Source organism: Pinus tabuliformis, chromosome 9, assembly GCF_031772625.1.
Source record: "Pinus tabuliformis cultivar Carrire ecotype Pingquan chromosome 9, CPIR1, whole genome shotgun sequence".
NCBI classification, from domain to species: domain Eukaryota; kingdom Viridiplantae; phylum Streptophyta; class Pinopsida; order Pinales; family Pinaceae; genus Pinus; species Pinus tabuliformis.
The window spans coordinates 1,276,084,091-1,276,105,607 of NC_142307.1; positions in this window are offsets into that span (position 1 = coordinate 1,276,084,091).

Consider the following 21,517-nt stretch of genomic DNA (forward strand, 5'->3'; position numbering starts at 1 on the left):
GAAACAAACACTGAGTTATACCCTAAACCACTGAATCATTCTCAATAATCACATAATCACCACAAATATTTAATCACATATAGCTAGCAATATCATCACTCTTCAATCAAACAATTCATCTTCAATCATTGTTGTTCAACCCAAATCATCAAGTAAGACTTCATTAATAGACATTAGAAACAAAGCAAGACTAATTAGACTGACCAAGCATCTTATTCAACAGAACCCTAGCTTATATATGTGATTTCCACAAAAAACTTTTGTGTGTAGACGTGTTTTTCAAGAATCAAACCTGTGTACAGATCTGTCCAAAGTGCAGAATTGATATGTGACTTACCAGCATTAAACCCACATATGTACGTGCTTTTTAGGTTATCAAACCTGCGTATAGGTCTGAAACTATTGACTTATATCTTTGTTGCACATCAGATCTTCAGAACAAACCTATCTCTTAGCATTCATAATAAAACATGAGTCAAACATAAATATTACAAATCAAATCAATCCATTATCAATATAGTGATTTTAGATCTATTAGATCTAATCCATCATCAAATTCCCAGGTGCATACATAGTTTTAGATCAAACTATTCATTAATAGCCCATTACATGCACACTTGCTTCAGATTTGACCATGAAATCTTCATTACTTGCACACACAAAGTACTTTGATATTCACCATATTATATATCTTAGCCATTATCCAATACCACAAGTCAAAACCACACTAATGTCGATGATATTCTTTTACAGGATTAAATATCCATTGTTGGGCTCAATATTATGGGTCAATACCATGGTAAATACCCTTGGTATTTAGAATAGCATGGTTTGGAATTTGTACACACCTTTTCTTCTTCATACTCGTGTGTGTACACAGCTTTGTTTTAAATAACCCACATATACTTCTTCAAACTTCGTCTTTATCATTCTTCTGTCTATGAATTGATATTCCTTTGTCCACTCTTTCTATCACATATGTACTAGCCTAAATACTCATCCTGCTACCATCATGTTGACATGTTTATTAAGTAGGTTACCATCAAGGACAACACATTTGTCATAATGCCGACACTATATGTGGAAATACCAATACCTCCCGCAATTTCGAGTAGCAAGAACACATTTGCATGAAATTGATATCGAGGCCACAAATCCTCCTCCCACCGTCAATGCTAAGATCAATAGGTGGCATGCACCTTTAAGAAATTCCCCACCTCATGACACCCATCATCCATCATTGTCACAAATTACAAAAGACGTTTTTTCAATAACCATCTATTACATAGCACAGAGACTGTATTATATGTAGTTCACCCCTGCAACATTTGCAGCAACACTTTTCATAATTTAGAGACATTTCGTATGTTGCAAATATTTGGACAGCTTAGCATCCAATAATGTCTGATTCATATAATTCCTGATAAACCTCCTCCCATAAAGGAAGATTCCTTGGCTCCTAGAATGCTTACATTCTCTTAGGATCCTTCTCCCACTCATCATCAAGCTACCATCAGTGAAATTCTCCCACCACCTAGTTCTGATGACACCCAATACCACATAAGATTCATTTCCCCGTCCATAGGAACCCTGATTCATGTTGTATGCTCATCATTTATTGGTGTCGAGACTACTTCTACCTTTGCAAAGGTTTCACCACCCCCAACTCTACAAACCCATGCAATCTGCACAGACAATATCGTCTAGTTCTATGGCAGCAACCACTAAATCATTTTTTTTGTTTTTCAACTAGAACCACTGTGTCCCAATCCCAACCTCATGACCTCCCTCAACCTCTAGCACTGTTAAACAATATTTTATATTTGGATGAAGATATTATAGAGGCCATGAAAAAACCAGAATGTCCTTTGGATGCCATGCATCACCTCTCTTTCTTGTTACCCAAGAAAGAGTTCCCATCTACTGACGCACCAAGACATAATATTTGCACAGTAGAGACAAAGGACTTCCTACCACCAGGATGGCTATATTGGCTCAAACATCCCATCCTTGCACCAAATTAATTTGAGGAAGGGAACATGTGCAATATCTCACCCACAGTGATGGTAGATATCTCCACCAAGCCCAACATAACCAAAGAAATCTGGTTGGGGGTGTGGTAGTGTTTTTGTGGAAATAATGTACCAAAAGACACCTCCTTAATAGTTGGTTGCTCCCTACAAAGGAACACATACATAGTTGATGTTGTTAGTGAACATACTTAGATAAAAAAAAAAAAAAAAAAATGCAAATAGTGAAAACAATGCATACACAAACATGAACTGAAACAAAGAGAAAAATACACAAGCAATGCTCAATGGAGCAAACAATTCAACAAAATAATGGAAAAGCCTCCCTTTATTGACTACTGGAAGTAGAAACTGAATATAATAGATGAATACTAAACACTTGAAGAGAATTATTTGAGCTATGGTGCTTAAAAATCCTCAACAAAGAAGTTATTTTCCTCAATCTCTTTGCAAGCCTCTCCTCTCTCTCAAAGAGTTATGAAGACTCTCTCAATGGTGGACTCTTCTCCTCTCACTAAGATGAGGGATTTCTTAGAAGCAATATGGCAAACATTCTAGTGTTCTTACTTTCTTTAGTTTCAACAATGAAATGTTGGTTTTCTCTTATAGAAATTTGGCCAACATAACATTGTCTCTTACCTTGGTTCTCCCATGGCTAGTTTATATATAATTTTTTAATCCATCTTCCCTCTCTTGGTTCATGAATGACAATGAATCGTGAGTAGGAAAAGATGATTCCATTGAGAGTTACATACCTTTAGGGCGACTCAAATCTGGTTGTCCTAGACTGAGATCATGTCATGGAATTGCCTCCAAGTGTGTGAAGTAGTCTCGAATCCACTAAGTCAGCGATTTTCTCAAGCACATGGCTTTCGAAGAAAATTCCTCACGTTGCGTAGATATTGAAGAAACAATTGTAGAGTCTTCAATTTTTAAACTTTATAAACTTTGGACCTTAGGAGAATTTTTTTTTTTTAAGATTCATGATGTCTTCAGCTGGAAAATATTCACTTGTGCAATCTACTGGACATCTTTTAGTGTCTTCTGGATTGTGCAAACATGTGTATCATTTTCTAGTGTTAATAGTTTCCCCCTTGTGTATGAGGTTAGGAGAAAACGTATAGCCAAAATACATCACGTTTTATGTTCTGAAGGAGAATATGATCAACATTTTGAGAGAGAGGATAACATGTTGTGGAGATGAGTAGGGAAACCCCCTAACTGACTATAAAGGGTAACCATGCTCTGAAGAAAACCTAAAGAGTAAAAATGTGTTTATATGAGATAGGCATGTCCCATGCTCGTTATGATGACTAATGACGAATTATTACAATCGAAAAAGAAATGGTTCTTTCCAGTCAACATTGTGGTGGTTGACATGCTGATGGTTGATGATGGTAATTGTTGATGCCCTCAAGGTCGTTTCTTCAAAAAATAGACTGAATTTTGTTCCCCCATGCATAATAAGGGTGAAACACAGTTGAATGAGGGTCTAAGGTATGCATGGGTCTTCAACTTTGGGTACCTCCCCCATATCATGAGGTAAAACATTTTTGAATGAGGTGCTTTGTGATACGGGGATCTTCGACTAAATGAAAGATTTGCAACGATATTTAAGTATGGTACCACCTTGACATGAAAACTTGTGTTGGTGTTGAATGTCAAGGGGACCGATGACATCAGTGGGAAATAGTGATTCCCATTGTGTCACCCGAGGATATCCCTTCAAGGGGGGTTTATAGAAGGTACTGCCTCGATCATGCAATATGAGTGTTTAAATTGACAGGAAAGAAGCATCAACCACCCAACAGGCTGATTCGGGGAATCAATATAAGGTGTAAATAGATTGTAATATTGTGGGTCAAATAAGGCATGATAATGAGAGCTGATGATATGAGTGGATATGGACAATTGGCCCAAGGTCGGAGCTATTATGCAAATGGTGGCAGTCAAAACACTTTTGCTGATAGGGATGGCCCTGGAGTCGGTAGGATTTCCAGGGTGGGTGTAAGTATGTTCTGACTGGCGTGAAAATGGTAAATGATTGTGGGTGATGTGCGAGATCTGACCAAGGGTGACTAGAAACTGTCGTTGGGTAAAAAGACATGAAAATATGGGTGGGAATATTTTTCCTAAAAAATATTGTGTACACTTGCCAAAATAATATGAAGGTGATTTGGATGTATAGACATGAATATGGGCGCCCCATAAGAATGGCGACCTATAGGGAGGTGTTGTTTTTTTTTAATGAGGGAGGTGGCCCCATTGGTTGGTCTTTGTGTTAGGTTGGTGAGGCGGATGAACTGATGCATATGGTCTATTGTAATATGGGTGAATGGTAGGCCAAATGTAGGATGTGGTGGTGCATCCATCTTGATCTGTCGTAACATGTAAGGGGTGGCCTGGGAATGGGGCTGGTAAGAAATGAGTGAAGAAGAATGAGGTTGATCTTCAAGGCATGCAATCTGAAGTGGTTCCTGGGCCTAGATATATGGTCATGGATCCCCATAATCTATGGGGTTATATAACATGAGGTGATCCATGAGTGGGGAGGTTCTATCGACCGGCATGGATGTTTACCATATGTAGGGGAGGTGATGGTAAATGTGCTCGAGATGGTGGAGCCTATGGTGAATTTTATACAAATGATGTCAAGATATGCAAAGCTTTGTGGGAAGCCTATCATTATGAGTGATGAATGATACATGTTATGTTACTGTCCATTGGGGCGTTCATCCTAGTAGGAAGCATGTTGATGTGCCTACAATTTAAAAGAAAATACCCCAAGTGAAGTCATCTTGTTTTGATCATATAAATAATCTGAAAGTGATTGATCTAGATGAATTAAAAAACAAGAGAAGTCACACCTGAAGTGGTACTCTGAGTGTGTGGTGGGTCCAAAAAATGAGTTTTGGGTTGAAATGGAATGGAGGGTTCCATGATGAGGATGATGTGGTTTTGATCATTATGTCTCTGATGGTTTTGAAAATGGATATCCTAAGCTCCTGAAATGTGTTAAGAAATTTACCTGAGAACACAGATTAATTACAGAGAATTACTGAGAGAAACAAATATAAAATTAACCAGCAACAACCATAAACACATAAACACAAATGTTTATTTGGGAAAACCCCAAATCCGGGGAAAGACCCAACCTAATAAGATCTCATTAGCATTGGCCAAAACCTTGGCCAATCTGACCAAGTGAGCCTTCACCGCTCACCTCCAGGTCTTGCATTACAATGAAGTCCTTCCAGCCTTTTATAAGCTCCAGTACATATAATACCACTGGTAGAATACCATGGGTGCACAATACCATGTGCCCCAAAACCATCACTGTTTAACCTGGTCAACTTTGACTCTATCCTCAGTCAAGTTTACCTAACAATATACCCCCCTTAAACTTGACTTGGGGTTCCTTGACTAACTCCAGCCAAACCTGCTAAGTGAGACAATCTCGCTCACTCTAGCTCTTACCCCCCTCAGAGTTTTTACTCAGGGTATTGTTAACCCGACATCCCCCCTATCACCTAGGTCTAACCCAGACTTTACCGGTGATCACCGAGGGGTACACATGCCTTACCAGGTCTTATAGTAGTATGCCCATTTACATGCAATAATTTTGACTTCATTATATATATATATATATATATATATATATATATATTGCTGCTGAAATTCTGATCCATCCTCTCTCAATTTGATTTGCTCAAAAACTTCTATCAAACCGCTCCAACTACGAGACCAATGAGAACCTCGTAGATTCCGGCACCAGTGGCTTCACATAGCAGAAAGCGAACAATTTTCGAAGCCGCATGAACAATTTTCTTCTGCTGGCCTTCTTTAAAGAGCCGCATGAATCCCGAACAATTCGTCAGCATGTTCCAAACTGGTAAATATTGCAAATTCACTGCGATCCCTGGTAGTTATGGCACTATCTTTCGCACATTCTCCTTGAAGTTCTTCCACGTACAATTGTTCCACCATTATTTTCCAGACCTAGATCTGTAAAAAAGGCTGCATTGATCTCATCAGGCACTATAAACCCCTGGCATCAAAGAATCCCTTTGAAACCAATATCTGGCTCTGATACCATTTGTTAAGAAATTTACCCAAGAACACAAATTAATTACGAAGAATTACTGAGAGAAACAAATATAAAAATAACCAGCAACAACCATAAACACATAAACACAAATGTTTATCTGGGAAAACCCCAAATCCAGGGAAAAACCCAACCTAATAAGATCTCATTATAATTGGCCAAAACCCTGGCCAATCCGACCAAGTGAGCCTTCACCGCTCACCTCCAGGTCTTGCATTACAATGAAGTCCTTCTAGCCTTTTATAAGCTCCATTACATATAATACCATCGACAGAATACCATGGGTGCACAATACCATGTGCCCCAAAACCATCACTATTTAACCTAGTCAACTTTGACTCTATCCTGAGTCAAGTTTACCTAACAAAATGAGCTCGAGAAGATGTTGAAAAGGGAAATATATAGGGAAAAGTGGGCCCCATGCCACCTCATTTTCACTTTCTATTTTGGGGGTCCAAAATTAATTCAAGAGCTGCTTCTCGTCATTGCGGTCAGCCGATGTACCAGGGTAATGTGTGAGGATAGTCATGTTAGAACACTGAACCTTAACTTTATCAATTATGTAGACTAGGTTAGGTAGGTCGTCCATGGGTGCCATGTATGGCCTTTTTTAGGGTCAAGAAAACTAGACCGCACAGGAAACTGGGTGACAATCATGTGGTCTTTGTGTGTTCCCAAGGGATTCATGCGAAGCCTCCATGGTAAAGGGCCTAACATTTGCATCGTAAGTTTGGCTGATGGGCTTGAAGTCGCATCATCTTTTCTCTAGTGACACAACGGCTCGACCTCCCCAAGCTGCATAATCCAGGTACCGCACACTAGACTAGAACTAACCGAATAGATAGTGTAGGTGGTGATATTGCTCATAGTATGAGATGATGATGCCTGGTTGACGTGATGAGATGGGACACCTTGAGGTGGTATCCATCTTTGGATATTATTTTTGGTGTGACGTGACTTCCTATTGTGGGTTTGTGTCAATGTTGCTCTCACTGCATGAAAACATGGAAGGTACTGAAAATTCCTCATATGATGTGATTGAGAGCATATGTGACAATAAAATCATGTGATTTTCTCTTTATTTGAGAGATGGATTTGTGGAATTTGTACTACTAAGTGAAATATGTCATTACACTTACTAAACTAGCGGCATTGATTTACCAAGTGGTTGGGTTTATCACATAGGGAACATGTGAGGGGTGATATTTTTTGACAGACAGTCGTAGATCATTTTTTTCCCAATATAGATTGATGATGGTTAGGGGATAAATACAGGTTGTTTTTTTCCTCAAACACACATAAAATGGGCCTAGATGCTTCATTCCCTGGTGGGTGGTATGATCTGATGGTTCGGTATCTAACCCAACTAAATAATTCTCAACAATAAATCATTACATGAATCCTAACATACAATGGAATCTAGAAATATGGGGACAATGTCTCACATGATGATTTCTTGCACAAATCTAGAAAGTGTGATGTTTGTGCCTGGGTTTGGTGCTTTGAGTGACGTGGGTAACTAGATACAATTGGTTAAAGGTCCTTAATTCAGTACATTGGCCGATCAAATGATCTAGTTCTTTGCATAAAGCGCAAGTGGGTGTTGTTAGGGGTGTCACTAGTTTGGGTTTACTCCAATCATGGTAGGAGGTTGATGGACTAGATGAGGGATAGGAGCAAGAAGCTTCTTCCCTTACGACATAAAAAAAAATTGGATCCATCATCTACTAGGAGTAATGGGCTATTGGTTTGGGTGAGTGCACTTAACACATTTTGATATTGAGGGATTTCAGGACAATGATGAGTGTAATGCTCATATTTCAAGCATATGGTGCATGCATGGATGGTGCACAATGCCTTATGATGCGCAGATGTGTTCTTTTCTCCAACAGGGGGAGGAGGATTCACTGGTGCTCTTTTGGCATACAAAAGATCTTTGAGCTCATTTCACTCGGGGAACCTATTGGTGGGGTGCCTAACTTTTTCACACAAAGCATAAGGTTGAGGTACCTTAGATGAGGGAGTGTTTGAATTTTCCACCTTTTTACCTTTTTTCTTATCCCTTGTTCTAACAACCGCCAGTGTCAGTGCAGTGTTTCTTGTGGTGTTGCGCTATCCTAAGGAGGAATAGGACTAACGCTCGTTCCAATGATTCTTGAGCTTGTTGACATGGCCTAAGGGGCCATATACCATACTAGTATCACAGGAGCCATATGGGGCAACGAGAGCGTTGTGATGACTTGGTGCAAGACAAAACCAAGTGGGGGAATAAGAAGGTTGTTTGAGTGATGGAATATGGTAAGAAAGTAGGATCGCTAACAACATTGTTGTTGGTATCCGAAACTAGTTCCTAAGTTTGGGGGGTGTTTGATGAAGTCATAATGCACACCAGTGCTCTTGTGGTTGGAGAAATCTCCTCTATCATAGAAGGGTCTCTTGGGAAAGTCCCAAGGAGTTTTGACGGCTTAAATTTTCCTGGGCTGATTTTAATGTAAGTGGTAATCCATTCATGAGAAGATGATATGAAAGGTAGCACACTATCAAGTGTAGGTAATGTCTTCTTCTCATAATATGTGATTTTATCTATTGTGATTATTTTTCCATCATGGGGGAACATCATTATCCTAAACATAGACAAGGCAACTACTAACATCTCGTACATGTAACTTCGACCCAGCAAGATATTGTAATCCCGATGAGCATCTAATAATTCGATATCTAATAGCACACTTTTTCCGACCAGCTGGACTGGCATGCCTTGGTATAGTCCTATGGGGGCTGAAGGGCTCTCATCATATTCTCTAAGCATCATGTCAGAAGGCTTGAGTTTAGGGAATCACAGTTTCTGCCAAACATATTTGGACATTATACATGTGGATGTCCCTTCTTCAGCAATGCAACGATGGATGGTGATAGTTTGTACTAAGACGGGAATTTGGAAAGCAACAGCTGATGATAGTCGTGGGTGTTGTACTTGTTTCTGTAGGTAGTTCTTGGCTACAAAAGTTATGCCAAGAAACCAAATCGACTAGTCTTTAGGTTCAAGCTGGCCCTTGAACCAAAGGGGGATCCATCAATTGTTACGAGGCCTTTTTTAACACTCTTCATTGTCACTGGACAGTAGCCTATGGAGCACAATGACCAAATTTATGATTTAATTTGGGTGGTTGCTAATGATTACACAATCACTATCCATGGATAAATTCCTCTCTTACAGAGTCCTTGGTCAAAGTTCCAGCATCCAATTTAAGATAATAACATGACTTTTAAATAATTTGACATAAGAATATAAGAGAATTCATGATAATTAAGCAGTCATATTGACTACTTAATCAACTAGACATAGTGGATGTGTATAGAATATTTCTACAACCAAATAAAACACATTCAAAAGATGACAGAATGCAACAATTAATAGATGTAGAGGAATTAACCAAGACAAATAGTCTAGTTAATTAATCTATTTAAATGAGTATAACTTTGCAAAGGATTTCAAAGAGATTGACACAATCTATTCTTACCCAGATCTCCAATGTTACTTTGAACATGTGTATAAAATAAGGTATGAAAGAAATAGAAAATCATATAGGAAACACAATTTATGTCAATAACTGGAGCTAGAATACTTCAATTAAGATTTCTGTAATTAAAAATTTGCAAAGGGACAGGGTTTTGGCATCAAAATCCCACCCATTTACAATAAAAAAATCAAATAATATATAGAATAAATCTCTCCTAAACTCTTACAATATTTCTAGAATAAAATCCTAAACAATGAACTATATAAAAGGAATCTCTAAAAAATGGTAGTAAATTTGGAGTTGTTTGCAAGTCTTCTTCCTTGAACTCTTGATTTGCTCAAGCTATCTGCTAGAAAACTGCACTTTGATCCCAGTTTGTTGATCTTCTATTGTTAGGTGTCCTTTGAATCTGATATCTCTGCCTCTACATCTAAATAAGAATGACTATTGATCTTCCTCCTACAAATGATAAAATCATGTCTATAATCTAGTTGACTGATCTCTTTTGCTAGCTGTCCTTTGAAGCCCCAATGCTTGATTTACTAATGATTTTATGTGACTTTTTAAATTCCTTCACCATTTTCGCAAAATATTTGGGAAGAAGATATTTTGATAAATTTTTTCCAAATATTTTGTTTAAACCTGTAAATTCGTATTTCTCTATATGAATTTCATAAATGAAATTCTCATAATATCTCCTTAAATGATTTCATCCTGTAAATCCATTGTTTGAAATCTATGTCTTGTTTTGAAATCTAGATCTTGTTTTGAAATCTATGTCTTGTTTTGTCCTAAATTTATATATTTATGAATAAATAAAATTCATAAACATATTGCATAAAACCATCGGCTAATTTCCTTCCCATGATTTTGAAAACCATGTGTTGTTTTTCCATGATTGGTAAAATATCTCTTAGTTTCCCTTTTTTACTCCTGTAAAATATTTGGATAAGAGTTTATCCAAATTTTATGTTCCCTTACATTTTCTTTCACCCATAAGTTCATTTCATAAACATATCATTGTAAAATTATTCTCTCCGTTATCTTCTTTTGTACAAAATTTATAATATATAAGCTCGCTTATATATTTCATAGACCTTCCCACCATTAATTTTAAATTTAAACCAATGTAAAAAAGGTTTTGCAATGGTCTTTTTGGGGTAGATGGTAAATGGTTTTGGAGGATGGTTTTGGAGGGGGGTCCGAAATGAACGAGAGGAGCACAGCTATAAAAAGAATTAAAGGTTAAACAAATTTTCATTGGGGGTAGGTTAAAAGTCGAAAAGGAAACCCCCCGCACCCCTAAAAAAAATGGTTTTACAACGGGGGTTAGGTTAAAAGTTGAAAAGGAAACCCCCCGGAAAATCATAAGTTTTCTATTGATTTGACATTTCACAAATCTCGATGCATTTAAGATTAGGGTGGTTTAATGATTAAGTGTGGGGTGGGGACACAAATTAAATTTGACTTTTGACTTGGCTGGCGTATATAATATGATAGTGGTTTCTATAGTTTAGATATTGGTTTTGTTATTTTTCAACTAAGTTTTAATATTTTAAAAACATAATTTTATATAAATATAATTATATATATTTTATAAAATTGAATTTCATTTAAAATAAAAACTATTAAAAATAACTCGGAGATATTTAGAAAAACCTCATACACTTAATTCTTTAGCAATGGAAAGGGTTAGATGGAATGATATTTAAAGGAAGGTATTTGTCAAGGTAAGGATAAAATTGAAGGTGCCAAATAATTTTTTTATAAATTTTGTAACTTCGAGGGTGTCATAATAAGTTACAACAATGGGGTAGATTTATCCAAGTTAAATACCATTAGGTGAGAATCAGTTGGGTCAATTGTGCTTAGAGAAGAAAGTACGGCTTTCCTTTGGGTTGGGCATGTTTGCAGGACCTCTAATGCTGACATAGCTCATGGTGATTGTGTTAAGTCATCGACGATGTTGTACCTATGAGCACATTTTGAGTTATGTCCTGCTCACTGTAAAGGTCCTTTGACCATATTTTGCATAGGCTCTATAGGAAGTCAAGGAATGGTCAATGGTGTTGTAGGTATTTTCGTGGTCAAGGTGGATGGGTTGGGCTTTAGGGAGATTCATAACTTCTATTTCATGTTTGTAGGAGAATATATTCTCTTGTCATGAAAATGGCATGATTATAATTATGATTGGGATTCCCTCCAAAAGGATGTGGATGGGATGATTATTTCTGAATGTTAACCACTCCCTGATGGAGGAAAGTGTCTTACATTACTGTAGTTTGTTTCCCTCCCTGCCCCCTATTGTCCTGTATCCTTTTTAACTCAGGGAGTTGAGGACAATGATGGGTATAATGACCATATTACCCAGATATGGCATTGGAATGATTAGTATGTAGACTTGTGTTCTTGTAATGCTTTTGTGGGTTGATGTTGGTTGATCCCTAGTTTTGATTATGGTTAAGTTTGTCCCTTACCGGTTCTGGTGGGGGTTGCTACTGGTTGCTTCCCCCTTGTTTAGGCTCTCCCTTTGGTTCTCTCTTTGGTTTTTTCTTAGAAACATTAGGTCGATTAGCTGGATTTAGCTACTCCTCTGATTGTTGTTTTTGAGCAAGATAAGGTTTCACTAGATTAACCCTTATGTTATGTTGCATTGGTGGTTTATTCTATTGTTGTGCGAGGAAAGGAGAATATTGGTTTCCTAGTCATTGAATTATATATGGATTCTGGGAAGAGGACATTTCATATCTATTGCTAGAGTAGTATTGGTTTCCCTATGGGGGGAAGATATGAGCCTCCATGTGGGGGTTGATATTGGTTAACACTACTAACCAGATTTTGCATCGGTGTGGGTTAATCGGGGTAGTATCCTGTATGTTGCAGTGGTGGTGTGTTTTGCATAGCATCGAATACTTGGCCATTGAATGAGTATATAAGGTACTGGTAGGTGTTGCTAAGTTGTTTTTGGGTTATGGATCCAATCAATCCATAAGTGGCATTGGATGTTCTTGGTGTCTCTTTATAATTCTGCAAGCATGGGGTGTCTGGAAGAACATGATAGATATATCCAGTCTTGGTGTATATAAGATCTAACTATTGAGATTTTCTAATGGCTTCTTCCTCGTCATGTAGGGATGAATTTACCACTTATTCTGAAATTTCCGATGTGAGGGATCTCAAAAACCATTCGAGAAGGACTTTGTCTTCAAATTGAGCTTTACAAAAGCTACGGAATTTCCACCATTCATGTATATGTTCCGATATGTGGGCAGTCAGTGTTTTTTTTAAGTGGGTGATGAGTTTCATGCATGAATCATCATGAACCAAGAGATGGAAGAATGTGAGGAAATTTGTAGCTAGGGCGCTGAAGTTTCCATGTGATGCAGAAGGCTGGTCAATATACCATTTCACTCTAGGCCTAGTAAGGGTACATTGAAATAGCCGTAATCGAATAGTTTCATCTGTGATACTATTAGATGAACACCCCAGATGAAAATTCATTACATGTTTTCCTGGGTCCTCCCCCTATTTTCCTTCGAATTTTGGAATGTATGAAGGGAGCTTGATGGACATGGCTGGCCAATTCTAGCTATGAGTGATTGGGTCATAGGTTAGCTTACTTAAATCTGGTAGGTTTAAAGAAGCTAAGAATAACATATGTGAGTTATCCACCATCAAAAAACAAATTTGCATAGTTATAGGGGTCCTTTATGGGGAAGTGTCAGGAGAAATACCTCAATCGGTGTCTCGCAGACTGTCTAGGGGAGTGGTATGTGGGCTCCCCAAAGGGGTAGTACATGGGAACCCTTGTGGGGTTGTTAAGAGTGTGTTTTGATGGGGAGGGGTCACAAGCAAAAATGCATCAATAAAGGAATATCCTATAATGTTGGTTGTGTGATGACCTCTACGCCTAAATGGTGGGAGTCCTAGTACACCTCCATGTAATGGGGGGAGGTTTAAAAAACGTCAAGATAGACGGGGAACCATAAGGTCCCCTATGGTGTCGATTAGAGTGTGTACTACCTTTTATATGGTGAGGGAAGGAAATGATTCTTCAAAGTAAATAAATCACATACATAAAACAAAGTGAAAAATAAAAAGATTACTTTCCATTTAACTTTAGCCTATGTGATCAATCAAACAAAAAATGGTTTTCATTTGTTTTTCCATGTGAAAAGATATATTAAGAAGACCTATTCGTCTTTACCACTCTCAAGGTAACTGGGCCTTGCGAAGATATATTCTGATGGGTTCTAGGGAAACATCCTGAAATAACTAGTGACACCTTCCAGCAGCCGAAGAATCAACCAAGGTAATGGAAATGAGGCTCAAGTGTTGTCCGCACCGTCACCTATAGGGAAAGGATGCCCTATATTTTAGCCACTAAATTATCTTCGATCCACGTGAGAATTCAAGTCTTTAGCTTCTTGGTAGTCATTTACCAGTACCGATTACTAGATGGGTCAGGTAGCCCCAAAGAGTACCACACGCACTGGACCTAATTCGAACCCCTTCTAAATCGGGTCTCTACCATGCTTGTGTATTCTTTTCCATGGGATTATTGAAGGATTTTAATCTCCCTAAAAATCCAACTGCTATTTTTCATATATGTAACATGACCATGGCTGCTTATGGGATGCCTTACCCCCAATGGTCCTAACTTGAACTCTAAACTTTTTGGTGGCCCCTGTGGGAAATTTAGTTGGTTCAAGTTATGGTTGCTTTTAAGCGTATTACTTTTCTTTAGGGTGTGACATGTAAGCTAAAATAAACTAAGTATCAAAATCTACAAAAATTGGATGCCTTCTAATATGAATCTTATAGAATCTTGGTGTGGTGTGTAATTATGTGTTAGTGATGAAGTGGGCATGTAAAGTGTGAGAATATGTGGATATTCGGTGATCTATTCCAATATTCCCCTACTTACACTAGATTTCAATTGTTCCTTGCATGAAAAATAAGTGATATGTAGATAATGATCTGCTTACTATTTTTCCTATAAAACTATGTGAATTTCAAAACACGGAGATGGAAATTTAAATGTTTTAAGAATTTTTTCATATGCAAGCCCAAGTTCATCTAAGAGATGCAAGGGAAGCATAGATTGCTTACTTTATCTAATAACACTTGCTCCTAGTCCCATAAAATGAAAGAAATGAATTCTTTGGTTAGTAACAATATTTGTGGATGATGGGACACTTACTATGACAATTTGACACTAATATTAAAGATAATATAATTACCCATATAATTATGATTAGTAGAGAAATTAAGTAATCTAAATTGATTGGAAAAAAATTGCCGAGGTGAAGGTAATTAACTAAAGGATGACAATCACCTGAAAAATGTGAAATTATAAGGTATTGTTTTCTTTCAAGAAAATTGCGCGAGTTTCGTAATGCACAGACGTGGTGGCACGTTTGTTAGAGGAAAAACCATGAAGTGTGCATTTATATGAGAATAAGTCGTGCGGTCTAAATTGCAAATTAATAAATTTCTTATCCCACCACAGGTTCACAGGGTCAAGATAGGTATTGAATGTCTTGTAGGTCGACTATGCAGAGAGAAGATCCTACAAACACAACCTTTAGATGAAAGAAAAGGCAACAGTATGGTTGCCATTTGTGTGGTAGTGTTTTTGTGACAATGGTGTACAAAAAGACACCTCATTAATAGTTGGTTGTTCCCTACAAAGGAACATAGACAGAGTTAATTTTGTTAGTGAACATACTTAGATAAAAAAGGTGTTGCAAATAGTGAAAACAATGCATACACAAACATGAACTAAAACAAAGAGATAAATACATAAACAATTCTCAATGGAGCAAACAAGTCAACAAAATAATGGAAAAACCTCCCTTTATTGACTTCTGGTAGTATAAGTTGAATACAATAGATGAATATTAAATACTTGAAGAGAATTTTTTGAGCTATGGTGCTCAAAAATCCTTAGCAAGGAGGTTATTTTCCTCAATCTCTTTGCAAGCTTCTCCTCTCTCTTAAAGAAGTATGAAGACTCTCTCAACGGTGAACTCTTCTCCTCTCACTAAGATGATGGATTTCTTAGAAGAAAAGTGGCCAACATGCTAGTGCTCTTACTTTCTTTGATTTCAAGAATTAAATGTTGGTTTTCTCTAATAGCAATTTGGCCAACATAACATTGTCTCTTACTTTGGTTCTCCCACGGCCTGTTTATATAGAATTTTTTAATCGATATTCTCTCTCTTGGTTCATGAATGACAATGACTCATGAGTAGGATAAGATGATTCCATTGAGGGTTTCATATCTTCAAGGCAACTCGAATTTGATTGTGCTAGATTGAGATCATGTTAGAGAATTGCCTCCAAGTGTGTGAAGTGGTCCTCAATTCACTGAGTCAACCATTTTCTCGACTACTTGGTTTTCAAATAAAATTCCATGTGTTGCACGACCATCGAAGAAATAGTCGCAAAGTCTTCAATTTTTAAACTTTATAAACTTTGGACCTTATGAGAAATTAATTTTTTTTTAACTTCACGATGTCTTTAGCTGGAAAATCTTCACTTGTGAATTATCTTGGATGTCTTTTAGTGTCTTCTAGATTGTGAAAACATGTGTACAATTTTCTGGTGTTAATAGGAGGTAGTGTGCTCTCCACAAGAAGTGGCTTCATACAAAGCCCTATTTCAATAATATAGTGAAATTTTTGCATGGTATTATTCATCAATTTCAGGAATTAATCCTACGATTGTGGAGCACCACATTAACACATGGCTTTATTCTTACCCAGTAAGGAAAAAGAAACATTAGCTCCACCCTTCCAAACCATAAGCGATTAAATAAGAAATCAACAAACTTCATAAGGTTAGTTTCATCTACCCTATCGCTTACACATATTGGGTTTCTAACCTTGTACCCATCATGAAGAAATAGGGCACCATTCGAGTTTGTACTGACTTCAGAGGTCTAAATAGGGCATGTCTCAAAGACAATTATCCTACACCCCTTATTGATCTAGTTATTGATGCTTGCATTGGACATGGAACCTTACCCTTTATAAATGGCTTCTCAAGGTATAACCATATTCAGATATGACATATTGATAAGTAAAAAACAATATTTACTACCCCGTGGGACATGTTCACATATCGTGTCATGCCCTTTCACCTTAAAAATATTGGTGCCACCTTTTAGCAAGCCATGAATTATATATTCCATTACTTGGCTCATATAATACTAACCTATTTGGGTGACCTCATAGTATGATCCAAAAAGTGCTCAGACCATATGGAATATCTTCGCCTAGTTTTTCAAAGGTTTCAAAAATATAACCTACGCTTGAACCCCCTCAAGAGTGTTTTATGCATCAGCACAAGGTGACTACTAGGATTTGTTGTTTCTCAGCAAGGCATTAGGGTCGACCCTTTGAAGGTCCAATCCATCCAAGAAATCCCACCTCCAAGAACTTTGAATCAATTATAAATCCTACAAGGTAAGGCCAACTTCTTACGCCTCTTTGTCCCCAATTACATAACTTGTGTGCACATTTTATTTCTCCTTCGTTATTATATCCCTTTCTAGTGGGATTCAAAATCTCATAAATCATTTGAGGCCTTGAAGATACATTATTGCAAGCACCATTGATTATCTCTCCTAATCACCCCAAGGACTATACCCTTTATCTATCATCATTAGAGGTAGCCATCGCAAGGGTATTAGTCCAATAAGGAAATGATAATAGAGAACATGCCATATATTACATAAGAAAGAACCTCTCTAGACCTGCTTTAAAGTATGATCCCAAAAAACAAAAAACAAAAAACAAAAACAAAACAAAAAACCACCGTAAGCTTCAACATTACATTATCTTGTAGGATACCATCGTAATCATGGGCATTAACCCCATAAGATACTTTCTCACTCATTTTATGGTCAACCATAAGTATGCTCGATAGGTAGTTATTTTGCAATAAATCAACTTATAATTTGCTTCCCATAAAAGTAAGCAAGCTCTTATTCTCGCATTGTTCATTGTTGATCTCCCCACAAAATCCCAAGGGTCTCCTATTCATGATTCTTTTTCGGATGAACACTTACTCATTATATCTATAGACAACCCCTGGTACGATAACATTCTCCTCTTCCTTTGAACTCATATTTCAAACCAAACTGCTCACGTGATGATTGACAATGCATTTGCCACCAAAACCCTCGTTATATCCTCATAAGAGATGTTTTATATCATCGTAGAGTGGACACCATATTACATCACTGTCTTACAATTGAGGAAGCTGAATAGGTCTTAAATGATTGAAATAGCGGAGCTTGCGGTGGCCACCTCTCATGAATGGCCACTTCCCAAAAGATCCTTGACGCTAGTTATTTTTGGCCCACTCTCTTTTGTGATTGCATTGTTTCCGTCAAGTGGTAGGAGCGATGCTAACATTATGCCCATAAATCCCAAGTGTTTCTAGCTCCTTTGCATCCAATAATCAATGCAATCCCCTTGTACAAGTGGGGCATGGACTTCATGACTTGCAACCCATAGTCTCAAGGCGGACATAAGTACATCATGGTCATAGTCAACTACTTTACCAAGTGGTTAGACGACATGCCCACTTATAACAACCCCACTGACACTATCACATGGTTTTTCGTTAACCATGTCATCATGCATTTTGGTGTTCCCAAGGAGTTGGTCTCGAATCATGGTAAAAAATTCAAGAATGAGATTTTGCAAGAATTATCCCATCTCCTTGGATTTTTCCATGAGTTCTCTTCTCCATAATACCCTAGTTTATTGATCAGATAGAAGTTGTTAACAAAGCCCTTAAAACAATGTTGCAAGGTATGGTGAATAACCACAAAACCAATTGGAATCACATGTTTTTCTCTGCCCTATGGGCATACCGCACATTGGTCAAAACATCCACACAGGTCACAACTTTCCATTTACTATATAGGTTTGAGGCCATACTCCCCATTGAGTGAAATATCCCTACCTTAAGCACATCCATCGATCTTCTCCCAAACACCTCATCATTGGAATAAAGACTAGTGTAGTTGGAATATGTCAACAAAATTCAACAATAATCTCTACAACAAAACAAAGCCCACAAGAAGAGGATGAAAGCCTCCTTTGATCGCAAAGTTACCCCTCATTCATTCACCAAGGGGGGCCTATTCATTCGCTATAATGTGGCCAAAGAAGCTTTAGGACCAAGAAAGTTTGAAACTTTATGGAAAGTTCCATACATCATTAAACATTTCCTTTTCAAAGGTGTCTACATGTTAGGAGAGTTGGATGCGACTTGCCTAAAGGACCCCATCAACGGGCTCTACCTCAAAAAATTATATCCATAACTCTCAATTTAGCTATCATTGATGCATCCACCTTGACCTTTTTATGATGATGTTGTAGCTAATATAACCGCCCTCCAGAAATTTTCACATGCCTTGATTTTGGAGCCTACCTTATGGACATAAGGACTCATCTTTCTCTATTTTCAAGTATTATGTATATTTTGAAGACTTATTTTTGCATGCAATGCTTGTGATGGTTGTTTTAACCTTAACTAAGAATTTCCAAACACAATCCATCTCTTGTCATGATCTTGTACGTGTTTCCTTCCTTCCTTCTTAAAACTGTACAGTCCACTATTTCTGGAAACTATGCTAGGCTCTGAGGATCACAACTGTCCAATCTTGAAAGGCAGGTAATCACTAATTTCATAAACTACACTAAGCCTCCTCCTCCAACCAAAAACTATGAAATTCACTGAGGAAGGGAGTTGCGCAATATCATAATTATGCAGTCTTTTTTCACAGTTTAAATGGTAGGTTTCTCGAAAAAAATTAAGTTGGCATGCCTAGAAAATAGGAATTGCCTAATTAATGTCCAGTAAGTGGCACTAAGTTTCTAATTTTGATCTTAAGACAAGTTCTTATTTTTCCTTGATTTTATGCATGCACATCATAAACCCTAACCTGACTAGATCTATATAATAGATTACTCTAGAGATCATTTCCACGTTCCACCTTGGAGCTCTAGCCTTCCCAACAAGATCAAGGAACTATTGACTAAGTTTGTGATGCTTTTCTGGGTAAATTTTGCATGTGTTTCTTTTTGTCGCTTTTTATGTTGATTTTGTCGCCTTTTGTTTCTATCAGTTCTATTTTTCATGTTTCTTTTCATATTAGTTGGAATTTTAACTATTATTAACTTGTACAAGTGTTGGTTTGGTCCATCATTCACACTTTCTAAGTGTAGCATCGAATTCTTGCTTTTTCTCACAAGTAGTTGCCGTTGTTGGGGTATTTTATGCATGTTCATTTTTCCTTTTGCATGCTTGTTGATGGAATTTAGTTTTTACTATTCTAACTTCACCTTAGCCTGATATACATTCCTTCCTATCCTAGCACTCAGATCATTCACTTTTCTCTCTCCTTCCCACACATATCTGTGCAACCTTGGCTAGAAATTGTCTATCACAACTGCGCAATTCGCATTCTCAAGGCACCAACTTCGTGCTTGGCCTTTGGGACTGCACACTAGATTTCCCAACCACATATTCCATAATTATAGACCTCAAGCCTCAGTCCTATCCATTGATACTGCACAATGCGCAATATCTTCTTTCAGCCTGACCAGTTGATATTGCGCATTGCGTAGTCTCAAGCTCCTAGCTATCACCTTGTATGCTACTACGCAATGTGTAGATCATGAGCCCAGTCTCTCACCCCCAGTTAAGAAACTGCACAATATTTCCCTTGAGTATCTAAGTTACTACTTTGATCTTGTTGAATAGACTGTTTTTCTTGAGCTAATTTTTATTTTCCATGAGTTCATCTTGTCTTACATGTACTGCAACTTTTTGAGCTCATATCTTTCCTATCAATTATTTTCATCATGGTAGCAAAGAGATCTACCTCCAAAGACACCACAAAGAGTAGCACCATTGAAGTAGTTTAGAGTACACCCATTACTATGCTAATTATTTCAGAAACTCAACAGTTCATTGAGAAATATTCGTATCTAATATGGCACTGAGTGAAGGATGCATTCACAACAACTAGTTACAAAGAAGATCTTGAAGAAAGACAGGTTTATATCAATGTCTGGAAGTCAAGATTGCATAAGATTGCATGTAGGTATTCATTCTTCCCTTATGCAAACATTATCAAGTGGATCTTTTTACACACAGATGCAAAGAGCATGACCCTCAGTAATTCCAGTCGATAAATGATTTCCTTATTCATGTTACATGATTTTTAGCTTAGGTATCATTTTCCCTTGCCAAAATTTTACATGGATTCCCACTTCTACGCATTCACCAGTTACCTTAGCAATAAAGAGGTCATCAAAGGTTGCATGAAAGAGCCATCCAAATTCTTCCAAGCACCTAGAAACTCTTATAAGACCAAATATCTCATAAAATCATACCAGTACCTGATAGTTCTATATTGTCAGATATATGGTCAAAAGAGTAATAAGACCTTTCCTGAAGGTTGGGAATTCTTGCTGCATTAGGTTGTGAATGAAGGGAAAGCATTCAACTAGTCATATTTATTGGCCCAAAAGTTAAATATCTATTTGAATAATGCCAAGAACCCTCCTAAGGGTAATAAATTCAGTTTATATGTGTCTTCTTACTTATTGGATGTGATATTTGCTCAGAACTCTTTTCCGGGCATGAATTGGACTTGGTCACTGAAGGAATCTACTGTCCACATTTACTGCAAATTGATTTTAGAGTGCAACTACAATGGATTTATGGAGAATCTGAATAATAACTTCCTCATAGTGTTGTATACGATTATCTTTGAGGGAAACCCACCTTGCATGTCCCGTGAAGCAATGGAAGCAGTAGTAGAACTTACC